This window comes from Chiloscyllium plagiosum, unplaced genomic scaffold (assembly GCF_037043375.1).
Source record: "Chiloscyllium plagiosum isolate Xiang-an unplaced genomic scaffold, Cpla_swu_hap1 HiC_scaffold_39, whole genome shotgun sequence".
NCBI lineage: Eukaryota > Metazoa > Chordata > Chondrichthyes > Orectolobiformes > Hemiscylliidae > Chiloscyllium > Chiloscyllium plagiosum.
Window position 1 is genome coordinate 78,172,261 of NW_028270177.1, and position 25,325 is coordinate 78,197,585.

General features: G+C 43.9%; 1 non-coding gene across 1 annotated transcript; it reads right to left on the reverse strand.

Annotated features, from left to right (window-relative positions):
• Positions 1-326: 326 nt before the first annotated feature.
• Positions 327-408, reverse strand: trnas-aga (transfer RNA serine (anticodon AGA)). The gene has a single exon. It is a non-coding gene; the product is annotated as a tRNA-Ser (tRNA).
• Positions 409-25,325: the final 24,917 nt, after the last annotated feature.

Genomic DNA, 25,325 nt, shown 5'->3' on the forward strand with positions numbered 1-25,325 from the left:
CTTTTCTTTGAATAAGCTCAACATTTTTAATGTGCTCACCCCCTGCAGTTTCCTACCACATTCTACGTGTCCTAAATCTTACCTCGATACATCGTAATTTCCCTTCCACCAGATGAAACTCTTGCTCCGTGGAGTACACCTATCCCTTTCAATCACGAAAGTAAACCTGAGAGAATTGTGATCGCTGTCTCCAAAGTGCTCACATACTTCCGAATCTAAAACCTGGCCAGGCTCGTTTCCCAAGTCTAATCAAATTACTGGCCTGGTTTGCAAAATAGTGTTCTGAACTTTGAGCGAAAACGGTTCCAGCAGGAAAGCATTCATAACGTAGCCAGCAGGATTCGAACCTACGTGGGGAAACCCCAATGGATTTCTAATCCATCGCCTTAACCACTCGGCCATGACTACAGACAGCGCAGCACGGTTGAGCAATGACCAAATCAGCCGTGATCTCATTGAAAGCTCTTGCTGACTTGAGCTAAATGCTTCCATCTCCTTTCATACCTTTGCTGTCATTTATAAGGTGCGAGACACCAATGTAAAAGAAGGAAAGCACAAAGGTAGGAAAAGATATTTGCAGTCAAACTGAGTCAAAATTATTTATTGAAAGGAAAATCACACTTGGCAATTTGCTAGATCTCTTTGCGAACATGACCAGCAGAGGTAAGCAAGGGAGCTATTGATCTGAGTATTCTTGGACCTGAAGCAAACAAAGGTTAGTGACATATTCATTTCTTTTTCCGGCGAACGAAATGTTCTTTCCTGATGGTTACAATGAAAGAGACGGTTCCCAATAAAAGACAAAGATTCAGTCACATCTAGATATATTTCAATGTGACATGATTCATTTTCCGTCCCAAATTACCCCAGAGATGGAGGGGGTGAGTTACTTTTCTTCACTCTTCAACTCCTCATCACGGAGGTACAGACATGAAACCGCTAGAGATGGAGTACTTGAATTGGGAACCAGTGACACTGAAGGAACTAGGCAAAAGTGAGGACTGCAGATGCTGGAAATCAGATTTTAGATCAGAGTGATGCTGGAAAAGCATGGCAGGTCAGGCAGCATCCGAAGAGCAGGCAAGTCGACGTTTCTGTTGCCAGTCCTGCTGCGTTCCTCAAACAATTTTCGTTTTTGGCTCAGATTTCCAGAAGCTGCAGCTATTTGTTTTATGTTAACCTTCATAATGTTTTGGACAAAACCAATGACCTGCCTGCATCGGAAAATCGGCAGAAGTACTGGTACACTGATATGTTTGCTGAACAATACAACCATTCCATGAGCGGGAATACGATCCGGGCCACGGTGCTGAGAACACCGAATCCTCACAAATAAATAACAAGACAAGGCGATAGATACTATAGTATTTGGTGTAAATAAAACACCCTTTCTGAACATTTTCGTGGCAGATTATTTTCAACTTGTCTTCGAAGATTTACAAAGTGGGAAAAGGCCATTCCGTCCGTGTGCATTGCGGCTAATCAGAGAACCATCCATTCTAGTCGCAGTTTCCAACTTTAGCTCAAAGTCTCGTGTGTTCTAATGTTTCCAGGGCAAATGTCAATGAGATTATCCTATGTTCTTAAATGGCACAATAACGGGGCAGAAGTATGACACTTCCACAACGAATTGTAAGTCTTTTGAGGAACTCGTGCTCATTTTCACCCACAGAGGGAGACACACAGTAAGATACCCCCAAACTGACGGAGGTGTCCGTTGTGTAGAGTTGGAATTTGAAATGGACAATAGGACAAATGCAAGTTTTAAATGCGGAAGCACAGAGGCGACGTCCCGCCAGGACTTAACAGGGGAGCGTCAACGTAGACCACGGTTAAAGCGAAACAAGTCAGACGCGTTATCGATTACGCCACTGGCCCAAGAGGCAAGCCTAGCGTTGGCAGTATGTCGATATGTAATGCCATGGACTTTCACGGAATCAAAATTAAAAAGGTGAACAAGCAGCGAAGATCATCACCAACATTGCTTCACTTCGATTTGTGAAGCAATGCCTTTCACTGGCAAAGGAGAAACATTTGTCCTCAGCTGCCTGCTTCAGGGTCGCCTCCTTCTCTGCTGGAAGTTTCCATCGTTTTATTGACAGTCACGACGCGATTTCATGATCCACTCCAGTGAAAAAGTGTCATGGTGTCATCCAAGCAAGAGCCTGCAGATTCTCAGCGAGAGACCTCCGGTCATTTCGAGCTCTGGATGTGGAATTAGACGAGATGCGTGACACCTTTTATTGGCGCCACCACTTCACTGCAAATTAGCGGCTCAAAACGAGCCGTTGTTGCAGCAGCTTGATTTGTACCTTCCTGTAGTGCTTTTGCTAAACAACATCAGATAGATCCCATCCGGCCCAGCTGACTTATCTATTTTCACACTCTGCAGTATGTTGTGGTTCTGTTCGCCGAGCTGGAAGTTTTTGTTGCAAACGTTTCGTCCCCTGGCGAGGGGACCTCATCAGTGCTTGGGAGCCTCCTGCGAAGCGCTTCTTTGATGTTTCCTCCGGTGTTTATAGTGGTCTGTCCCTGCCGCTTCCGTTTGTCAGTTTCAGCTGTCCGCTGTAGTGGTTGGTATATTGGGTCCAGGTCGATGTGATTGTTGATGGAGTTTGTGGATGAATGCCATGCCTCGAGGAATTCCCTGGCTGTTCTCTGTCTGGCTTGCCCTATGATAGTAGTGTTGTCCCAGTCGAATTCATGTTGCTTGTTGTCTGTGTGTGTGGCTGCAAAGGATATCTGGTCGTGTCGTTTCGTGGCTAGTTGATGTTCGTGGACGCGGATTGTTAGCTGTCTTCCTGTTTGTCCTATATCGTGTTTTGTCCCGTCCTTGCATGGTATTTTGTACACTACATTAGTTTTGCTCATGTTGGGTATCGGGTCTTAAACTACTGGACGTGTGCCTCACAACACATTTCACATTCAACAACCAGACATACGAACAAATCAACGGAACACCCATGGGATTCCCAATCTCGGGACTCATAGCAGAGGCAGTTATGCAAAGGTGAGAACAAACAGTCCTACCACAAATTCAACCTAAACTCTGGGTCAGATATGTCGATGACACGTTTGTAATCATTAAAAACACGGAAATAGAAAAAAAAACACCGGATCATCAACGCCACACTCACAGGAATCCGATTCACGAGAGAAGAAGAAAAGGATAGCCAACTCCCATTCCGAGACGTGATGGTACAGAGAACACCAAATGGAGAATCCCCTACAAGGGTATACAGGAAAGCCACACACACAGACGAAGTCCTAAACTATGGAAGTAACCACCCCAACACACACAAACGAAGCTGCATCAGGACACTATTCAAAAGGGCCACAACACACTGCAGTACACCAGAACTGCAAAAAGAAGAAGTGGAACACCTATACAAGGTATTCGCCAATAACGGATACCCGCTCAAATTCATCAACAGATGCCTAAGAGAATGACCACGGAACGAGGACATACCACAACCAAAAGGACTAGCCACACTACCATACATCAGGAACATCTCAGAACTGACAGCCAGACGACTGCGACCCCTAGGACTCATAACGGCACACAAACCAACAGCCACGCACAGACAACAACTCACCAGAACGAAGGACCCGATACCCAACATGAGCGAAACTAATGTAGTGTACAAAATACCATGCAAGGACTGCACAAAACACTATATAGGACAAACAGGAAGACAGCTAACAATCCGCATACATGAACATCAACTAGCCACGAAACGATACAACCAGCTATCCTTAGTAGCGACACACGCAGGCAACCAGCAACATGAATTCGACTGGCACAACACTACTATCATAGGGCAAGCCAGACAGAGAACAGCCAGGGAATTCCTAGATGCATGGCATTCATCCACAAACTGCATCAACAAACACATCGATCTTGTCCCAATATACCAACCACTACAGCGGACAGCTAAAACTGACAACCGGAAGCGGCAGGGACAGACCACTATAAACAACGGAGGAAACATCAAAGAAGCGCTTCGCAGGAGGCTCCCAAGCACTGATGATGTCGCCTGGCCAGGAGACGAAACGTTTGCAACAATAATTTCCAGCTCGACGAACAGAACCACAACAACGAGCACCCGAGCTACAAATCTTCGCACGAACTTTGAACTCTGCAGTATTTCGAATATCTCTTCCTTGTGAACCTCAATCTCTTCTAGTCTAGACGCAAGTATCTCTATACCTTCCTCGCCAACATTTTCAATAGCGAATACTGTCGAAAAATATTTATTTAGTGCTTCCCCTATCTCCTCTGACTCCACACACACTTCCCACTATTATCCTTGATTGTCCCAAATTTAACTCTCGTCATTCTTTCATTGCTGGCATACCTATGGAAAGCCTTCGGGTTAACCCTGAACCTATCTGCCAACAACTTCTCATGTCTCCTCCTGGCTCTTCTCAGCTCTCTTTATAGGTCTTTCCTGATATCGTTGGAACCCTCGAGCGCTCTAACTGAGTTTTCACATTTTATCCTAACATATGACTTCTTGGTATTCTTGACCAGGGATTCCACTTCCTTAGTAAACCACGGCTCACGCGTTCTATATCTTCCTCTCTGCCTGACAGGTACATACTTACCTAGGACACGCAGGAGCTTTTCCTTGAATAAGCTCCACATTTTAATGCGCTCACCCCCTGCAGTTTCCAACCACATTCTACGCTTCCCAAATCTTACCTCGATACATCGTAATTTCCCTTCCACCAGCTGAACCTTTTGCTCCTTGGAGTACACCTATCCCTTTCAATCACGAAAGTAAACCTGAGAGAAGTGTGATCGCTGTCTCCAAACTGCTCACCTACTTCCGAATCTAAAACCTAGCCAGGCTCGTTACCCAGTACTAAATCGAAAGTGGCTTCATCCCTTGAAGGCATGTCTACATACTGAGTCAGGAGGCCCTCCTGCACACACTGGGCAAAAACTGACCCATCTATAGTACTCGTACTGTCGTGATCCCAGTCAATATTTGTATTTTTTCTTGAGTGTTCCAGAGTTTTTCATTGTCCCAAAGTCCAGATGAAGTTTACATTCCTCACGAACGTGAGCGAGAATTCTTTCAATGTCTCAGATCAGTTCCTGTCCCGAGAACATCAGAGTCAATGTCCCGTCCTCTACTCGGTCCGACAGTTCACACTTCTTCATCCTCCTCTGATTCCATTTCCCAAAGAGTTTCTCAAGATTTCCAAAGCTGCAGCCTAAATTATATGGTTTGCTTCTTAAACATTTTTCCAACTGCCAACTGAAAATATTTTCACAGTATCTCTTCACAATCCTCTGGCTTGCAACATGTCCAGGGAGAAGAAGTCCCGTTTGGTGGAGAGATTCCCGAGGCTGGTGAGTTTCACTTTGGAACAAAGATGGTTAAGTGGCAATTTCCTGCGGTTGTTTGTAATGACCGGAGAGGGAGCGGTGGGGAATGAGCACTTTGACGAGCAGGAGGAAGTGTTGCCACTGACCCGAGTCAGAGAACAGAGGACATGGAATCGAATGAAAAGCAGCACTTCTGCTTAGGACGTTCAATAAAACCTGCAGAAACCCGTTGTGTCGAGCAGTGTATCTGGAAAGAGAAACAGAGATAATGATTTAAATATGGAACGTTTCTGATCAAGAACTCGAGTTTCCCAAGTCTAATCAAATTATTGGCCTGGTTTGCAAAATTGGTTTTCTGAACTTTGAGCGAAAATTATTCCAGCAGGAGAGCATTCGTACGTAGTCAGCAGGATTTGAACCTACGTGGGGCAACCCCAATGGATTTCTAATCTATCGCCTTAACCACTCGGCCATAACTACAGACGGCGCAGAGCGGTTGAGAATTGACTAAATCAGCCGTGATCTCATTGAAAGCTCTCGCTGACTTGATGAGCTAAATGCTTCCATCTCGTTTCATACCTTTGCTGTCATTTGTAAGGTGCGAGACACCAATGTAAAAGAAGAAAAGCACAAAGGTAGGAAAAGATATTTGCAGCCAAACTGAGTCAAAATTATTTATTGAAAGGAAAATCACACTTGGCAATTTGCTAGATCTCTTTGCGAACATGACCTGCAGAGGCAAGCAAGGGAGCTATTGGTCTGAGTATTCTTGGACCTGAAGCAAACAAATAGTGACATATTTATTTCTTTTTCTGGCGAACGAAATGTTCTTTCCTGATGGTTACAATGAAGGAGATGGTTCCCAATAAAAGACAAGCATTAAGTCGCATCTCGATATATTTCAATGTGACACGATTCATTTTCAGTCCCTAATTACCCCAGAGATGGAGGGGGTGAGTTACTTTTCTTCACTCTTCAAATCCTCAGCGTGGAGGTACAGACATGAAACCGCTAGAGATGGAGTACTTGAATTGGGAATCAGCGACACTGAAGGAACGATGTAAAAGTGAGGACTGTGGATGCTGGAAACCTGCTGTGCTTTTCCAGCATCAGAGTGATGCTGGAAAAGCACAGCAGGTCAGGTAGCATCCGATGAGCAAGAAAGTCGACGTTTCTGTTGCCAGTCTTGCTGCGTTCCGCAAACAATTTTCATTTTTGGCTCAGATTTCCAGCTACTGCAGCTATTTGTTTTATGTTAACCTTCATAATGTTTTGGACAAGACCAATGACCTGCCAGCATCGGAAAATCGGCAGAAGTACTGGTACACCGATACGTTTACTGAACAATACAACCATTCCTTGAGCGGGAATACGATCCGGGCCACGGTGCTGAGAGTACCGAATCCTCACAAGTAAATCCTCACACGAACATTTTCATTGCAGATTATTTTCAACTTGTCTTCGAAGATTTACAAAGTGGGGAAAGGCCATTCCGCCCTTTGTGCTTTGCGGCTAATCAGAGAGCCATCTATTCTAGTCGCAGTTTCCAACTTTGGCCCAAAGTTTGGTCATGGTGTCATGCAGAAACTCAGCGAGTTCACTCAGACATTTTTGTGTGTGCAGAATGATTTGCCACATTTAAGGCAAATTCAATGGCATCCCGAATGGGTATATACACAGGAAGCGTTCGGAGAGATAAGGAACACATTTTGGCAAACATGGTTCAATTAATTTCGGTTATCTGTTCAGCAGGGACATGTTCGATAGTAGGGTATTTTTCCGTGCTCGGCTTTGTTGATGTGCTCCCGCAGCTGACACCAGTTTTAATGGACCATTTGCAAAAAGTGCACTCTGTTTGTTAGGCAGTAAGCGCGTTTGCCTTTCTTTCTGGAGGGTGAATGGGACGAGTTGATCCAGCAATGAGGGTCTTTCCGGACTTTTGCTGCCAATGACCATTCGTTTGGCATCTTCCCAACTTTGCCATCAAAGAGTTTGGCTGAAGAATAATACCGCACAGATAATGTTACCCCCCTCAGCTCTCCAACGAATCCAGAAACTGACAGCTCTTCATGTGGAACAGAAGCAAAACAGAAAGGGTGGACCATTGGCAGACACACCGAAGCATGCATGCTGCCTTTGTTACAGTGCAATCCGATTATGTCATGAACTGCTCAGAGAAACGGCAGCGAGGCAATTCAGGACATACTGGAGATTTAGTGCATTGCCAAGTCACAGAAAGTGCTCAACAAACATAAAACAAAACGGAACAGCAATAATCCATGAAACATGAAGTTTACCAATTGCACTCGTGATGAAATTAGGTCAACAATGCGCTGATGACTACATCTGATCGAGAGGACCAATCGCCACCCCCCTTCACCAGGACAGTAATGAAGGAAATGAGAGAAATACAAAAAACATTTCTCATCGCGATTGCCAACCTTTGCGCCACTGCAACAACAAAAACGGCGAGCAGATACAATGCAGAATCTGGTTTCGTATCAGCAATGAAATAGTAATATCCATTCACTTTCAGTGAAAACGGTGAACAAAGGAAATTGTCTGAAATATAAATACCCAGCGCAGGCTGCTTGGTTCCCCGATTATACTGCTGCACAGACTTTCATATTCAAAGGTATCTTTCAAAGAGAGTGTTTGTGGCTGTCCATATGACAATGGAAATTGTTGCCCTCGTTCTCACTGCCATTATTGATCGTGTTGGGTTTGGCATCCTCACCTTGCACGCGGGAGTTCAGTGTACAATTCTCTGCTGTGAAAAATCGGAGTGCTTTGGAGCAGAAAGATGCGAAGCTCATGTGCTTCATGGAGATGTTGCAGGAATGTTTTGCGGTGCTGGGAAGTGGGATCCTCACAGTTCTGGGTAACATCCTCAGGGTTGCAGAGCCTGTTGTGAAGCCTCCTGTCCTGTGGCGTTTGGAATTGATTTAGTTTCATTGCCGCTGGGTCCAGTTGTTGGTGTTGCAGATTGGATTCTGATCAATGTGTTTATTGATGGAATCCATGGATGGGTGCCCTGCTTCTAGAAAATCTCTGGCTGCCTTCTGATTGCCATGTTCTATTACTGTTGTGCTGCTCTCGAGGATGCTTTCTGTCTGTACGTATAGCTACTCGGGACAGCTGGCCGTGGCAATTACTGACGGCCACACAAATTCTTTGCCAGAAATATGTATCCCACAACTGCATTCCCAGATGTCTGGCACACTAAATTGTCAACTAGGATATGCCATAAAGCAATTGAAACACCCATGCTTCCCTTTTTTAAAATAAATTTCTGGAAACTGATAGCCAGACTCCTCTGAACACACAGATTTAGGACAGCACATAAACCAACAGCCTCGCTGAGGGAAAGCTCACCAGAAAACAATATCCAATGCCCATCTTGTGCAGGAAAAATGTGGTTGTCAAGATTCCACGCAGGGACTGCACGAAACACTATATCGGAGAAACAGTCAGACAAATAGCGAGCTGCAATCATGAACTTCAGCCAGCCTGTATACGCCACGGGCAGATGTTCTTGTAGTTGTATGTAGGGCATTGAGTGTTTCTGATTCAGGGGCTTGGACCGTCTGCAGCACTGGTTAATTCCTTGTGTTGTAACTACTGTTGGAACATATGTAAAACTCGATTGCTCATTGAGATGTACATCCAAAATATTAGCCGAGAGAAGTATTTTGGTGGTTTTTCTGGTGCTGTTCCTGTCATGCCCTCAGGAACTGGACTTATTGTGTGCTTCCTGACGGTTCGGGGCATGCTTCCGTGATCGTATTTTGGGCAGAAACCTGCGTTTTAGCTTCAAAAGCGTGCGTTTGCAAACCTGGTACACCTCCCTGTATTTTGTTATCTCTTATTGTGTGCAATTGCAACACGGCAAATTATTAATTTATATTGGAAGGTGACAAACGGAGGCGTGTGAAATGCCAAGGTATTAGTGACATTTATCAATTGATTGCATATTACTTTTATTCAGGAGATAAGGATGTAAAACGTGTTTGTGTAGAAATGAGGACCAGTGAGGAAAGAAGTCATCTGCAGGTGGAGTTTACAAGTGCACTCGCAGTAACCACTACGTACAAGAAAAAAAAAACTACATGTGAGTGATAAAATATGGCAATGGTTACGGGTGATCTTAGTTTCCCATCTCCCACTCACGGTTCAATGGTAAAAAAAAGTTTGGATGACAATAATCAATGAATCATATCGGTCCCAGAGAACAACGCGAGCCATATTTTGGTCATCGATTAGTTTACAGCTGACTTAGTATCTGTCTTTTCTTGGAAACCATCTCCTTTGTTGTGACCATCAGGAAAAATATTACGTTGACATAAAGAAAATGAAGATTACGTCACTACTCTTTGTTTGTTTCATGCCCAAGTACAATCAGACGACCTTGATCAACTCTGCTGGTCATGCTAGCAAAGAAATCTGGAAACATGCCAAGTGTGATTTTTCGCTCAATAAATCATTTTGATTCAGTTTGACTGAAACCACCTCTCCCTAAAGTTGTGCTTTTCTTCTTTTAAAATGGTGTCCGGTATCTTCCAAATGACGGCAAAGATATGAGAGCAGATGGAAGCAATTTAGCCTATCAAGTCTGCGACAACATTCAATGAGATCATGGCTGATTTGGTTAATTCTCAACCCCCGTTTTTATCCTCACCTCCGTGATGCTCCATGTCTGTCTATCACAGCCTTGAATACACCTCGCCTTCACAGCCCTCTGTTCTTGGGAAACCCACAGATTTGCTACCCTCCCAAAGAGTGAATATCCCCCTGATCATTTTCTTAAATGTTTGATCCCTTCAGCTGTGAGAACGCACTCTCGTCCCAATTTCTCGGGGGTGTACATCAGAGCAGAATAAGTCCCTGAAGGTAGGTCTGCACTCTCCAGTGCCGCTCCGTGTATTTGAAACATTTTCAGATTTTGACCTCTGATTAAAAATAGTAGACCTAATTGGCACATCAGATTTGCCAGTGGTGAATTTTTTCAAGAAGAGTTCAATGAGAGTAATTCTACTGGCAGTGAATAGGGCTAGACAAATTAGATTACTGACAGTGGGGAAACAGGCCCTTCGGGCCAACAAGTCCACACCGCCGCGCCGAAACACAACCCACCCATACCCCTACATTTACCCCTTACTTAACACTACGGGCAATTTAGCATGGCCAATTCGCCTGACCTGACCTGCATATCTTTGGACTGTGGGAGGAAACCGGAGCACGCGGAGGAAACACACACAGACACGGGGAGAGCGTGCAAACTCCACACAGTCAGTCGCCTGAGGCGGCAATTGAACACGGGTCTCTGGCGCTGTCAGCCAGCAGTGTTAACCACTGTGCCACCGTGCCGCCCTAATGCAAGAACATTTTTCTTTCGCGATCCAGTGCTGTGTTTATTCACCTCTCTGCGCATGAAAATGGATCCTACCCATCCACTTTATCTCTCATCAATATGTGTGCAATTCAAATTGATGCGGCCATGACGACACGCGCGCAATGCTGTCTTAGTATGTCTTATGTAATGGAAAGTTCCAACCTGAAACACCAGTATTCGCTGTCAGACTCTCTTGCTTTCGAAAGGAGGAGGATGCTGGGGTGCCAAGAAAAGCCAAATCCTGGTGTTTCAGGTTGGAACTTTCCATTACATAAGATATATTAAGACAGCATTGCACCGTGTAGTCATGGCCGCGTGATACAGGTGATGGATTACAAATCCATTGGGGCTTCCCTCCGCAGGTTCGAATTCTGCTGGTTCAGTTTTCAGTGATGTCATGCAGGACGAGTTTTCACTCACAGTTCAGAAATCTCGTCTCAACAAACAAGACCAGTCAGTTGATTAGACTTAGCAAACTCAAGTTATTAATCAAAAATGCAACACACTTATCTCCAATGCAAAATATTATCTCCATTTCTCTTTTCAAAGTTACTGCCAGACCCATCGAGATTTTGCAGTATTCTTTGAATGTACTGTGCAGAAGTGCTGCTTTTGAATCGATTCCTTTTACCGCAGTCCTCCATCGACTAACTCTGGTCAGTGGCAACACTTCTCCCCGCTCGTCGAAGAGCCAATCCCCACCACTAATTTTCCCATCATTATAAATAGCCGCAGGAAATTGCTGACAAACCATCTTTGCTCCTAAGCGAAGCTCACCAACATCGGGAATCCCTCCACAAAACGGGACTTCTCATCCTTGGACATGGTGAAATACAGACGATTGTGTACAGAATTTGGGAAAATATTGTCACTTGTCAGGTGAAAAAATGTTAAGAAGGCAAAACACGTCACCCAGTCTCCAGCTTTGTGAATCTTCAGAAACTCTTTGGGAAAAGGACTCAGAGGAGAATGAAGAAGGGTGAATTGTCAGACTGATCGGAAACAGTCAGGACAACTTCCCATTCTTTAAGTGGACGGGACATTGATTCTGATGTTCTCAGGACAAGAACTGATTGGAGATATTGAAGTAATTCTCGGTCTTGTACACGAGGAATACAAACCTTATATGGACACTGGGACAAAGAAAATACTGATTTCACACAAGATACTGAGAGGTTCGAAGATAAATGTTCCCGATTGGTGCAGAGCTGGTTCCCAGTGACATGGGTGTGTCTGTCGTGGATGGGATCAGACTGTTCCCATGTCGCTATTATGAATGTCCCAGTCTTTATTTCGGAAAAGTAAAACTGATAGAGGACAGTTGTCGTTCTGGGAATGGCAGCCTGAAGTGGGAGGTCAATCACAGACTGCTTCCGAGGATCGTCCAAGATTTTAGGTTGGAAGTATCAGCTCATTCGACTGTTAACTGAATTGTTAATGGTTCAATACCGCCAGAGCGACAGTGATTGATGTTCTTACTGCATCTGTTTTCTGTGCAGCACCGTTTCGTGTTTCTGATGTGGTCGGGAAAATGTTTTCCAAACAGAAACATTTGGTATGACGAACGATAAAAAAAAAGTTTCTGCATTGCTTTAATGGTTAATGTAAAGAACTGTGGATTCTGGGAATCTGAAGCAAAAACAGAAACTGCTGTCGAAACTAACCAGTTTGGCAGTGCCTGTGGGAGATTACCGTGTTCTGATGAAGTTTTGAAATATTTGTCTCTGATTCTCTCGGAATAGACGCTGTAAGATCTGCTGAGATTCTCCTGGTATTTCTGTTCGTGGTTTTCACTGAATGCCTATTCCATTTATAAGGATTATACAACCAAACCCACCACAAACCAAAATTAAGAAATAACACCTCAGCATCTCACTCCACCGCAAGCGCAAGGATAACTGCACGATATTGCACTTCTCCAGCTTCCACCCTAAATATATTAAAAAAGCCATACCGTAAGGACAAGCGCTTCACCTGCATAGGAACCGCTTAGATTAGGAATAATGCGACAGACACCTAAAGATTTTGAAGGATATCCTCATGATGATGGGGTACATGTTGAACTGATTGATCGCCAGTTCCGGTGTGCCACAGTGAAAATCTGCTGTGAACTCGTCAGAAGACAGACAGAGGATGCGACTAATAGAGTATCTTTCATCGTCAGTACTTTCCTGGAGTTCAGCACGTTCTTCACAGGATTCAGCATGTCACCGATGATGATGATCATCTCACTAAGAACATCCCCATGACTTCAATTCTCACCTTCAAACACCCAGCAAAATTATAACATACGACAGTTTACAGTAAACTACTCAGCCTTCACATAGCATTAACCACAACACCACAGCACCATGCCTTCGCAACCTTTGCAAGACATGGACACTAACATCACCCGTTGGTACTCTACCCACCACGTACACGACAGGTACTCATGTGACTCAGGCAATGTTGTTTGTCACATATGCAGCAGGCAATGATACCACAAGATGCCACAAGATACCCAGTAATGGTATATTGGCGAGACCATGCAAATGGTGTGCCAATGGATGAATAGTAACGGCATAACAGTTTCCAGACAGGGTTATTCACACCCAGTCGGGGAAGAGTTCAGCAATCAAGGACATTTGGTTTTCAATCTTCGACTAAATGTCGGTCAAGGCGGCTTTCGAGGTACACAACAACGCAAAAGCGCCAAACAGAATTGGGTCGCCAACTGCCTTCGTTGGGGTGATGGCTTCAACCATGATATTCGGTTAATGTCACACCACATGTGACCCACCACACTGTTCTGTATCTGTGAAATCTTCCTTATTATTCTGTTTTCACACCATCACCGTGACAAGTTGTTATTGTGTCTCTACCTTAATCACTTTGTTCAATATTGGCTAACTGATAATTGGGTCAAACTCGCGGCATGCGACTCTAGCCAAATAAAAATCAGAAGAACTGGGAATGCTGTAAACCAGGAGCAAGGGCAAGGGTTACTGGACGGGGTGGGGGAACGGGACTGGGGCATCGTGGCGAAGGGGGCAGGTGTTTCGCTGGTCTGGGGACATCTGTGGAGGAACATGAGAGTTAATGTTTCGGAACTGGTGACCCTTCCTCTGGTGTTTTTGTTGTGGAGCGGTTTTCCAGTTGCTTCTGTTTCTGTTCCATGTCATTCCAGTTCCTTGACTTGTCTCCAGTACGACTTTATTTTAACGGTTTGTAATTATCTCTCTGCCTCACTTTCTTGGATCATCGGTCATCCATTCTGTTGGAACGCAGTTATTGACACATTACTCACACTGTGTGACACTCTTGTTCACTTGCAGAGACTAAGTCTTTGACACTCCGCTCCCACAATTTGCCTGATATTTTGATCTGTCTGCCCTTGATCTCTCTTCCCTTAAATTGAGTGTTCTGTGTTATTCCCTCCCACTTCACCTAACGAAAGGGCTCTGGTCCGAAATCTTGTTATTTCAAATAAACATGTGCATCTATAACCTGGTGTGATTTCTGAATTGGTCCATCGTAGTCCAAAACCGCAACCTCCACAGCAGGTACACGGAAACACCACCACACGCACTGTCCCCTCCACACTATGTTCAAGCTCATTTACTCCTGTTGCCTCATGTAATTCTGAACTTGTTGTTGTTCGTGATGAAATCTTAAGGTTCAAGCAGTTCTTTTGCAATGTATGTACTTTGGAATGTGGTTCAATGTCAAAGAAAAACATACTTCAAGGGACGATATATGCTTCAAAGCTTTGCCTGAGTTGTTTAAATGTCATTTATCCTGAACCCAGTGAGCTGACGGAAAAATAAACATGCTTTGCACTTCTACCACACGGTGCCAGGGACCCAGTTCAATTCCAGCCTGTGGCGACTGTCTGTATGGTACTTGTACTCCTCCCATGTGTGCGTGAGTTTTCGTCCCACATTAAGAAAGCTGTGTAGTTTCGGTGGATTGCCAAATGGAAAATTACCCAACTTGTCCATGTATATGGACTTCAGGTTATTTCGCTGTGAGAAACTTGAAGGGGATCGATTAGGAAGTGGTTTTTGTTGGGATAATCTTCACTGCTTTGGTGTGGGCTTGATAGACCGAACGGCCTACTTCCACACAATTGGGATTTTACGAAAATTATTGCGATCGTGCGATTTTCCAGACAGTCCGAAAGATAAATAATGTTTCTAGGTGTCGTTTTGAATGTCTGCAAACGATATTCCAATTCTCACACAGGAGCTACACCTCGAAGTCTGCACTTATGCAATTTAAAGTTGCGCATTCAGTGTTCACGCTTCGGAAATCACAGCTTTTTACCATTAAGATCAAATCTTGTGTTTTTTAATCTATATCATAAATAGTCGAATTAGTCTCATTTATCTACATTTAATGCATGTACTTCAAACTGATGGGAATGGTAACTTCTCAGATTCAGGTTCATTTTGATGGTGGATAGGTAGATGACGACCACTCTTCCCATCATCTCAAGTGGATTTGCAAGGCATCGATCACCAACGCTGAGCCGTGCTGCTCCCTGGGAGAGAGTGAAGCGCGCGGCGATGGCCTGTTCGGTGACATCATACATGTATTTGTCTCCACTTAGTTTCTATGGAGTAGGACTATCAATGAGGGAAAGTTCGAAGGCAAGAGCTGATTCTGGGAGGGGAAGACTCCTGAAGAGGTTTTGGCAGTATCTGAGAGACTTTCCAAATTTCAAACAGGCAAAGTCATTGAATAAAATCTCTGGGGATGCCTTCTAACAGGATAATGGTGTATCCGAAAATACATAACATAGGCTAAATGAAGATAAATACCGCAGTCTTAGCAGGACGAATGGTAAGAAGAACATATTTGATTGAGGACTTCCTGCTGCAGCCTTTAAGTCGCGCAGCTGAGTCAGCTGCTCATAAATGATGATAAAATATCTATCCTTTAACTGATCACCTTCAGCCACTTGCTGGAGTATGTCTAGTCTACTTATGTCTACCTTTTGCTGCAAAATGGCTATGGAGACGTGTATGTCTTTGATATCAGGCTTATTCGGAAGAATGGCTCCACTCAGGTTTGAAGTTAGCTTTCGTGATTCGTTGGTTAGCACTGCTGCCTTACAGCCTGGATTCGATTCCAGCCTCAGGCGACCGTTTAGAGTTCGCATATTCTCCCTGTCTCTGCATGGGTTTCTTCGGGTTGCTCCAGTTTCCTACTACAGTCCAAAGATATGAAGGTTAGATAAATTGGATATGCTAAATTGTACCTCGTTCTCCAGAGTGTGTTGGTCAGGAGCAGTGCAAAGTAATAGGGAAGGGAAATTGCTGTGGGTGGAATACTCCTTGGAGGTTGCGTGTGAACTTGTTGGGCCTAATGACCTGTTTCCACACTGTGGGGATGGTATGATTCTATTTCATTACGTCGGTACTTTAACAGCGTAAGGCATGGTACAACTCAGCAGCTCGCTGGTAAAATGGTGGATGGTGGATTCACGCTGATGATCTGTGTCAAAGTTAACTGGCAAGTGTTCATCTCAATTGGAATTGACGACTATGCAAATTTAATTGAAACAGAATCATGACTGGAAAATACCTCCAGTGAAAATGCATCACCAAATTCAACATTTCTATTCTTGGCAAGTTGCTGACTCATCCTATCTCAAATTTCTGATTACATGAATCTGCAGCAAGAACACAGGGATACATATTTCCAAACTGCTCCTCTTAACTCTATAGCTTAAGCGTTACATTTTTGTGAAGGTTTTCTTACCTCCCAGTAAGTGTTGGCCTTCTAACAATTGAGTTTGACAAAGTTTATTTGAACAGTTCATTAAACTATTTGGATGTTTTGAAGTGGGGGAGGAGGGCAACCCTCTGATCCACTGGGACAGTGAAGGACTGACTGAAGGAATACCTATCCAATTGTGATGATTAGTAGCTTGGAAGGGAACATACAGATAATGATTTTCCCATTCGTTTACTTCCTTTGTCTTTAGGACGATAGTAGTACTCGAGTTGGAGTGTGCTGTCAAATGGAAATTGTTGATGAATCAAAAAGCTGCGACAGTGGTGAATGGTTTGAAATTATACATAAATTGCCAATCGAACTGGCTCAATTGCCATGGAATGTAACGTTCTGAAGAAACTCAGCCGACCTGGTAGCAACTGTGAAAAGTGTCAGAGAAGTAATGTTTCTTGTCCTACATGTCCTCTCTTCAGTACTGTTCTGAAGAAGAGTCATTTTGGCCTCAAAAAGTTACCTGTATTTCTCTCCAAGTATGCTGTTAGAGTTGCTGAACTTCTCCAGCACTTTCTGCTTTCATTTCAGTTATTAAATGTCGGCAGCATTATCCTTTTGTACGCATGTTTCATAATGGCGCTGTCCAACATCTTGAGGTATGTTGTCGATATATTGGTTCAGTCAATCGGGGAGTATTCCATAACACACTTGACGTGAGCCTTCTCGGTATGAGAGAAGCGATTGGAGTCAGAAAGCCCATGACTGATGGCAGTTTTCTTGCCATCTGGCCTGCTCTTGTAGCCACATTATTTATGTAGGGAGGACAGTTCATTTTGGGGTTAATAGTAACTCCCACATTGTTGATCGTTGAAGAATAGGTAATGGCAACACCATTGAATTTCCAGAGGTGTTGATTAGATTATCTTAATCAGGATGTGTGAAATTCATATCCCTTGTCTGCCCAGGCCTTCACATTGCCAGAATTCTGCTGCATTGTGAAATGAAATGCTTCAGGAGTTGAGGAAGTAAGAATACAGCTGAACTCTGGACATTTATTAACGAACAGAACCTTGAATAATTCCTGAAGTGAGGTCCTGGAGTTTAGATAACTGACCTGCAACAACCAATCCAGTTTCTGGGCGTCTGGAGTCACATGTATCTTGGAGCAAATAAGAATAGCAGCTTTACTTCCCTAAGGGGTAGAGGCGAATCGGAAGGGATTTTCCATGGTCAGTTGTAATGGGGAAAAGGCATTAGACATAGAATTTCAACTTAGAATTCATGGCATCTATCGTTGCAGGGTTTGAATTAGGTCTCTGATATCAATTCTGGAATATCTTCACGTGAGCTGATTATCATGTACTGATGAGCAATGCTCCTCCAAAACTGGGATTAAGCTTGCTATTAAGCTTCTTCATTTCTCAGAAATTTGAATAAAAAAAATGTGAGAAATGCTACAGTCTCAGTCTCGACAAAATGCTTACACACAGTACCATGCAACACTTTTGGTGATGCATCAACTCAGATTTTCAAACAAGGAGCTTGTCAGTTGCCTGAAGGGAGAGATAACGTCGCACAGAAAACTGCATCAAACAATTCAAACATGTGGAGAAGGTGATCCTCACTATCCTGGTCTTCATTGGCGTTCCTTATAAGGCATTATGACAATTTCACTTGTTTTAGTCTGCTGCTGATCTGCTCTTTGGTTTTAACTTTTGAACAATACAGTCTCCAATTCACTGACAGGTTTCCTTATTTAGACACAGGAAGTGCGATGTCAGTTCACTGAGCAGTAGTGTCCTTACAATTCTCCAGTGATAGAGACTCCCGATGTCACTGCAAATGCAGAACTCCCTAATGTCTGTGTTCTGTCATCCGTTCCGGTTTCATACCGTTTGTAGGTATGATAAGAAATCAGGCAAGTCAGTTGCAAAGAATGGTAAACGGAAGTGAAACATTAACTCTTGCTCTCCCACAGATGATGTAAGACATGCTGAGCCATTTCTGTTTCTGATATACAAATGAAGCCTGTTTTTGGGACAACTTTGAATGTTAAGTGGTGACCTGAGAGAAGTAATGCAAGACACTAAAATGAAGTGATAAACTGTTTCAGTTCGCTGTGGATTCTGCAATGAGTCTGAAAATGAGGTTCAGAGTATTCAGGACAGATGTTAGTGAGCACTTCTACACACAATATTTGGGAGAGGATTGTAACTCACTTCCACAAACGACAGTAGATGCAGGGTTTTTATTTTGGTTGCCAGAATCAATCCTGTGATTGCTTACATCTATCTCTAAGGACAATAGCAGCAGAAACAAGAGAAAACTGTGACCACAAATCACCTATCAGGGATCTCGCCTTTCTGAGTTGGAAGTATCTGGCTATTCCTAAATCCTGGAACTCCCTCGCCAACAGCATCTTGGCTGTACCTCTATGTTAAGTTCGCTCAAGTTTCTGTGCAGTAGCTCATCATCTCAATCACTGGAGAAATTAGGGATGAGCAGTGAATCAAATGCCATTGAGTGACGTCGATACGCCACTAATGAGTTTCGAACATCTGCAGGTTCTACGTGTACGCCCGCAAGCGATCGGGAGAAGGGAGTAGTGGAGCAGGGCGTTTGAGTAAAGTGAAAGGCAATGATGACTGGAGGGCGTGAGGCTGTACGTGAGACAGGAAGTGGTGATGCAAGGCTCACTGTTGGCATTAATGGGTCAGCCTATACTGGCCACTGTTTACACTGACTTACGCAACACTGCTGATCAATTCACCACAATGATACTGTTCTCTTGGCGTTGTATTCCCTCTGTGCATATTAACGTGGTTGATGGGCCCTGAGAGGATAAACGTATCTTCTTTATCCTGTCGGCTTAAACAGATGAATATGAGGAGAAAGTGAGGACTGCAGGTGCTGGCGATCAGAGCTGAAAATGTGTTGCTGGAAAAGCGCAGCAGGTCAGGCAGCATCCAGGGAACAGGAGAATCGAAGTTTCGGGCATAAGCCCTAATTCCTGAAGAAGGACTTAAGCCCGAAACGTCGATTCTCCTTTTCCCTGGATGCTGCCTGACCTGCTGCGCTTTTCTAGCAACACATTTTCAGCTCTAAACAGATGAATATATCAGTTTGAAATGAACGCAATACGAGATTGGCTCTTTCTGTGCATTTGCACTGGAGAATGTCCAGGTGTGGACGTTTCTTTTCTGTATCAGCGGAGGTTAGTTTAAATTCTTATGGAGCAACTTTCATAAAGTAACAAATGTCCAAGTTACTGTGATTGAACAGCTAATTAAATACACATATGGATATGAACAGCATTGTCTGCGCTGACACCGTTGATGAATTAGTTAAAGTGTCTGGTTAGAACGAGACTAGTATGGTGTCAAATCCTGGCGTTGCATGTCCTGTACATTGAAGGATCGTTGCTTAAACTTCTTTAAAATGCTGTATTGTTGATCCACCATACCGAAAGAGCATGCTTCTTGTGTTTGAGCTCAGCGCATTTTTATTTTGTGTTACCACATCCTGCTGCCTGCTGTGGCCCCATCAGTCAATACTAGATCCTGCTAATTCAACGGAAAGATTCTGTACTATGTTCCACAAGGACGTTTCAGTTAACGGTCGAATGCGCTGAATCTTCCAACCAAACAAATTCGACGATCCTCTAAAGCAGTCCGTGACTGAATTCCATATTCAATGTGCCATTCCCTGAACGACGACTGTCCTCTATCAGTTTTACTTTTCGAAATGAAAGACTGAACCATTCATTATGGAGACATTTTAACAATCTGATACCCCCAAGACAGACACATCCATGTCACTGGGAACCAGCTCACCTCCATCAGGGATAAACTCCTCTTTTGCCTCTCAGTGCCTTGTGTGTTCCAGAGATTTTCATTGTCGCAGAGTCCAGATGAAGTTTCTATTCCCCATGTACAGGGCTGAGAATTTTTTCAATGTCTCAGACCAGTCCCTGTCCCGACAACATCAGAGTCAATATTCCGGCCTCTGCTCGGTCCGACAGCTCACCCTTCTGCATTCTCCTCTGAATCCACTTCCCAAAGAGTTTCTCAAGATTCCCAAAGCTGGTGCCTGGATTGGTTTGGCTCCTCGACATTTTTCCAACTGCCAATTGACAATATTTTCACAGTAAAGCTTCGGAAACCACTGGTCTGCACCATGTCCAGGGATGAGAACTCCCGTTTGGTGGAGAGATTCCCGAGGCTGGTGAGTTTCACTTTGGAACAAAGATGGTTAAGTGGCAATTTCCTGCGGTTGTTTGTAATGATGGGAGAGGGAGCGGTGGGGAATGAGCACTTTGACGAGCAGGAGGAAGTGTTGCCACTGACCCGAGTCAGTGAACAGAGGACAGGGATTAAAGGAATCTAATGAAAAGCAGCACTTCTGCTCAGGATGTTCAATAACAGCTGCAGAAACCCGATATGTCGAGCAGTGTATCTGGAAAGAGAAACAGAGATAATGTTTTAAATATGGAACATTTCTGATGAAGAACTCGAGTTCCAAAGTCTTATTAAATTACTGGCCTGGTTTGCAAAATAGGTTTTTTGAACTTTGACCGAAAATTCGCCCAACAGCAAGTCATTCATAGCGGAGTCAGCTGGATTCGGACCTACTCGGGGAAACCTGAATGGATTTTTAACCTATCACCTTAACCATGCGGCCATGAGTACTGACTAAAAAGCAGAGTTGAGCATTTTCCAAATCAGCAGTGATCTCATTGAAAGCTGTCGCTGACTTGATAGGCTAAATGCTTCCATCTCCTCTCCCACCTCGGCTGTCAATTGTAAGGTGCGAGACACCAATGTAAAAGAAGAAAAGCACAAAGTTAGAAAAAGATATTTGCAGCCAAACTGAGTCAAAATTGTTGATTGAAAGGAAAATCAAACTTGGCAATTTGCTAGATCTCTTTGCGAACATGACCAGCAGAGGTAAGCAAGGGAGCTATTGATCTGAGTGTTCTTGGACCTGAAGCACAATAGAAATACATCTCTTGGGTACTATTTTGGCCGTATTTCTCAATGAGCTATCATGTTTTACATATGTTCCATCGGGAGTTACCTCACACAAGGAAGTAACCAGTGATGCAGACGGTCATATAATCCGAGTTCCAAGTCCCGGAGTCAGAGACACTCAGTGCCCTGTGTGTATCTGAAGAAACAGCTGTACATGGGGTTTACAGGGTAACAGAACTGCATGAATGCAGCTCGATGGTCGTCTGACTGCTTCTCCTTCATAATTTTCTGTGCAGTCCCTGTGTGCAATCATGTCAACTATGTTTGTCCGGCACAAGATGGGCATTGGTTACTTGTCTCTGAGAGAGGCTGTTGGTTTATGTGTTGTCATAATTCCGAGTGTAAGGAGGAATCTGGTTGTCAGTTCCCAGAAACTTACTTTAATAAATGGAAGCGTGCTTTGTAACTTGCCGCGTGGCATATCCTCGTTGCGAAGTTCGTGCACTGCGAATCACGTTGCGGGACTATCCAATTTTGGCAAAGAATTTGTGTGGCAGTCACGAGTTGCCACGACCAGCTATCCCTAGTTGCAATACGGACAAATGGCAAGAACTACAGATTAGAGCAGCACAAGTTTAATGTGACAGGGCAAACAGAAGGCAGTCAGAAGATTTCTGGGTGTAGGGCAATCACTCAAGGTACCTTTTCATATGAAAGTCTGTGCATCAGTAGAATCTGGGACCCAAGTAGTCTATGTTGGTTATTCATATTCCAGAAAACTTGTGTTGTTCCCCATTTACTCTGAAAATGAATAGACATAGTTACTTCACCGTTATTTCGAAAGAAGATCCTGCATTGAATCTGTTCGCCGTTTTTTGATGCTGTGGCGAAAAGGTGGGCAATCGCGATGTGAAACGTTGCTCTACCTTCATTTCCTTCATTACTGTCCTGGTGAGGGAGAAAGGTGATTGGCTCTCTCGATCAGATGGGGGCACCGGCGCATTGATGGCCTAATTTAATCACGGATATAATTGGAAATGTTCACTATTAATGGTCCGTTGTTGTTCTTTTTTTATATGATACTTGAGCACTTTCTGGGACTTGGCAATAAACTAAATCTCCAGTAGGGTTGGAATTGCCTCGCTGTTACTTGTGCGAGCGGTTCATGTCAGAGACGATTCACAGACAGCACTTCAGCTTCGGTGTACCTGATCATGGTACTGCCTTTTCAGCTTTAATTCTGTTCCACGTTAAGAGCTGTCAGTTTTTGGATTCGCTGGAGAGCAAAGTGGGTAATGTGATATGGGAGGTATTATTCTTCAGCCAAAATCTTTGATGGCGACCTTGGGAAAGTGTCAAGAAGAATGGTCATTGGCAGCAAATATCCGGAAAACCTTCATCTCTGGATCGGTTGGGCCCATCCACCCTCCAAACAAAATAGCCAAACTCGCTGACTGAGTAACAAACATCATGCGTTTTTTGCAAATGGTGTATTCAAACCGTTGCCGGTGGCTGGAGCATCTCAGAGTTGTCGAGCATGGAAACAACTCCCGCGATCCAACTTGCCTTTGCTGAATAGATAACCGAAATTAATCCATACATATCTGCCAATATTTGTGCCTTATCTCTCCGAGGTCTTCCTGTCTATGCACCCATTCAGATGCGTTTGAAATGTTGTGAGTGCACCAGACTCTGCCACTAAATGTGGCAATTCATTCCACACAAACAAAAGTTCTGTGTGAAAAACATGTGTCCCTCACATCCCTTTAAAATGTTTCCTCTCTCGCATTAAACGTTTGCTGTGTAGATTTGAACTCGCGTGTCTTGTGAAAAAGTGCTCCTTGACTATTTACTTTGTCTGTCTTCCTCATGAATTTATAAGCTTCTGTGAGGCCATATCTAAGCACTGAAGCTCGTGGGAATCTGACGAAGCCTATTCAGTTTCGTTCTCATGTCCAAGCAGTGCAAACCTTGCAAATCCTTGTCAATGTTTTCTAAACGTACACTTGCAAGAAGTGTGTCCAGCTGCAGCACTTGTTTGACCGCGTGGTCACTCTGGAGCTGCGGGTGGACTCACTGTGGAGCATCAGCAATTCTGGAGAGTTATGTTGCCTCCCAGGTGCTCAGGCTAGGGATGTCGCCCATCGGCTGAAGAACATTTGAAAAGGGGATCGTGAACAGCCATTTATCTTGGTGCATACAGGCACCAACGGAAAAAAAAAAACGAGATGAGGACCTGCAGGGAGAATTTAGGGAGCCAGGAGAGCAATTAAAGAGGAGGACCTCAGAGGTAGTAATCTCGGGATTACTGCCGGTGCCATGTGACTGCCAGCGTAGAAATGAATAAAAAAAGGCACGATGAACACGTGACTTGAGGAATGGTGCTGCATCGCGGTTTTCAAATTTGTTGGATTTTGCGACCAGTTCTGGGGAATGTGGAACTATAAGAAAATTGACGATCTACATCTGAACCGGACAGGAACGAACTTTCGGGAGTTGTTGCTACTGCTGTCGGGGAGGTTTTCTACTAATGTGGCAGAGGTCTGGGAACCACACGATTAAGCAAGTCGGCAGTGCGGTGGAAACTGGAAGCGCTAAGAATCAGGAAGATAGCATTAATAATGGGAAGAGTAGGCAGAGAGCAGTTGAATGCAAAAGAACTGGTGGCCTGAAATGCATCTACTTTAATTCATGGAGTATAGACAGATGAACTAAGGCCTAGGTTGGTGCCTGGGAATATGACGTTATTGCGATCACAGAGATTTAGTTGAAGGAAGGGCATGGTTGGCAACCAAATGTTCTAGGATATAGAACCTTCAGAAGGGACAGGGAGGGAAAAAAGGGGAAGGAGTTGCATTGCTGGTCAGGGATGATATCATGGCTGTGCGAAAGGAGGACACCATGTAGGGCTTGGGTCATGAGACACTATGGATGGAGCAGTGAAATAAGAAGGGTGAGATTAGATTTTTGGGGCTGTATTACAGTGAGCGTGAGGTGTAAGAAAACAATAGTTAAACAGACCATGGAAAGACGTAGTGGCAATAATTTAGTGTTGACTGAAGATTTCCGTTTTCCCAACATTGACCGGGATACTCTTAGCGTCAGAGGTCTGGATGGTATACCATTTGTAAGAAGCCTCCATGTGAGTTTTCTGGAGCGATATATCAATAGTCCGACGAGGGAATAGGCCATATTGGAACTGGTATTGGGGAATAAGTCACGGCTGGCGATAGCAGTTGCCGTGGGTGATTTCTTTGGGAAGTGTCCAATGTTCTGTAAGTTTTAGAATACTCATTGACAAAGATGAGAGTGGTCCTGAGGAAAGAGTACTATCCTGGACCAAAGCTAATCATATCAAAATTATGCAGGAGGTCGGAAATGTGGATTGGACACAGCTATTTGTAGGAAAGTCCACAGTTCATATGTGGCAGGTTTTCAAAGATAGGTTAAATATAGTGCAGGATAGGCATGTCCCGTTGAAGGCAAAGGATGTGAAAGGCAATATTCGTGAACTGTTGATGACAGGACAATTGTACGACTCGCCAAGAGGAAAAGGGAAGCATACATAACGCCCCGGCAGCTAAGAACATAATGGTCCCTGGAGGAACATGAGAAGAGTAGGACAAGTCTTAAACGAGGAATGAAGGGGGTTAAAAGGGGTCATGAAACAACTTCACGCTAGCACAATTGAGGAGAATCCCAAAGCCTATTATTCATATATAAGAAGCAAACGGGTAACCAGAGAAAGGATTGGTCCACTAAAGGAAAATGAAGGAAGGCTGTATGTCGAATCTGAGAGAGTGGGTATGATTCTGAATGATTATTTTGCATCAGTGGTCACTGAGGAGAGGAGCATGATGAATTTTGAGTCTAGAGTAAGACATTTGATTTATCTGGATCATGTTGACAT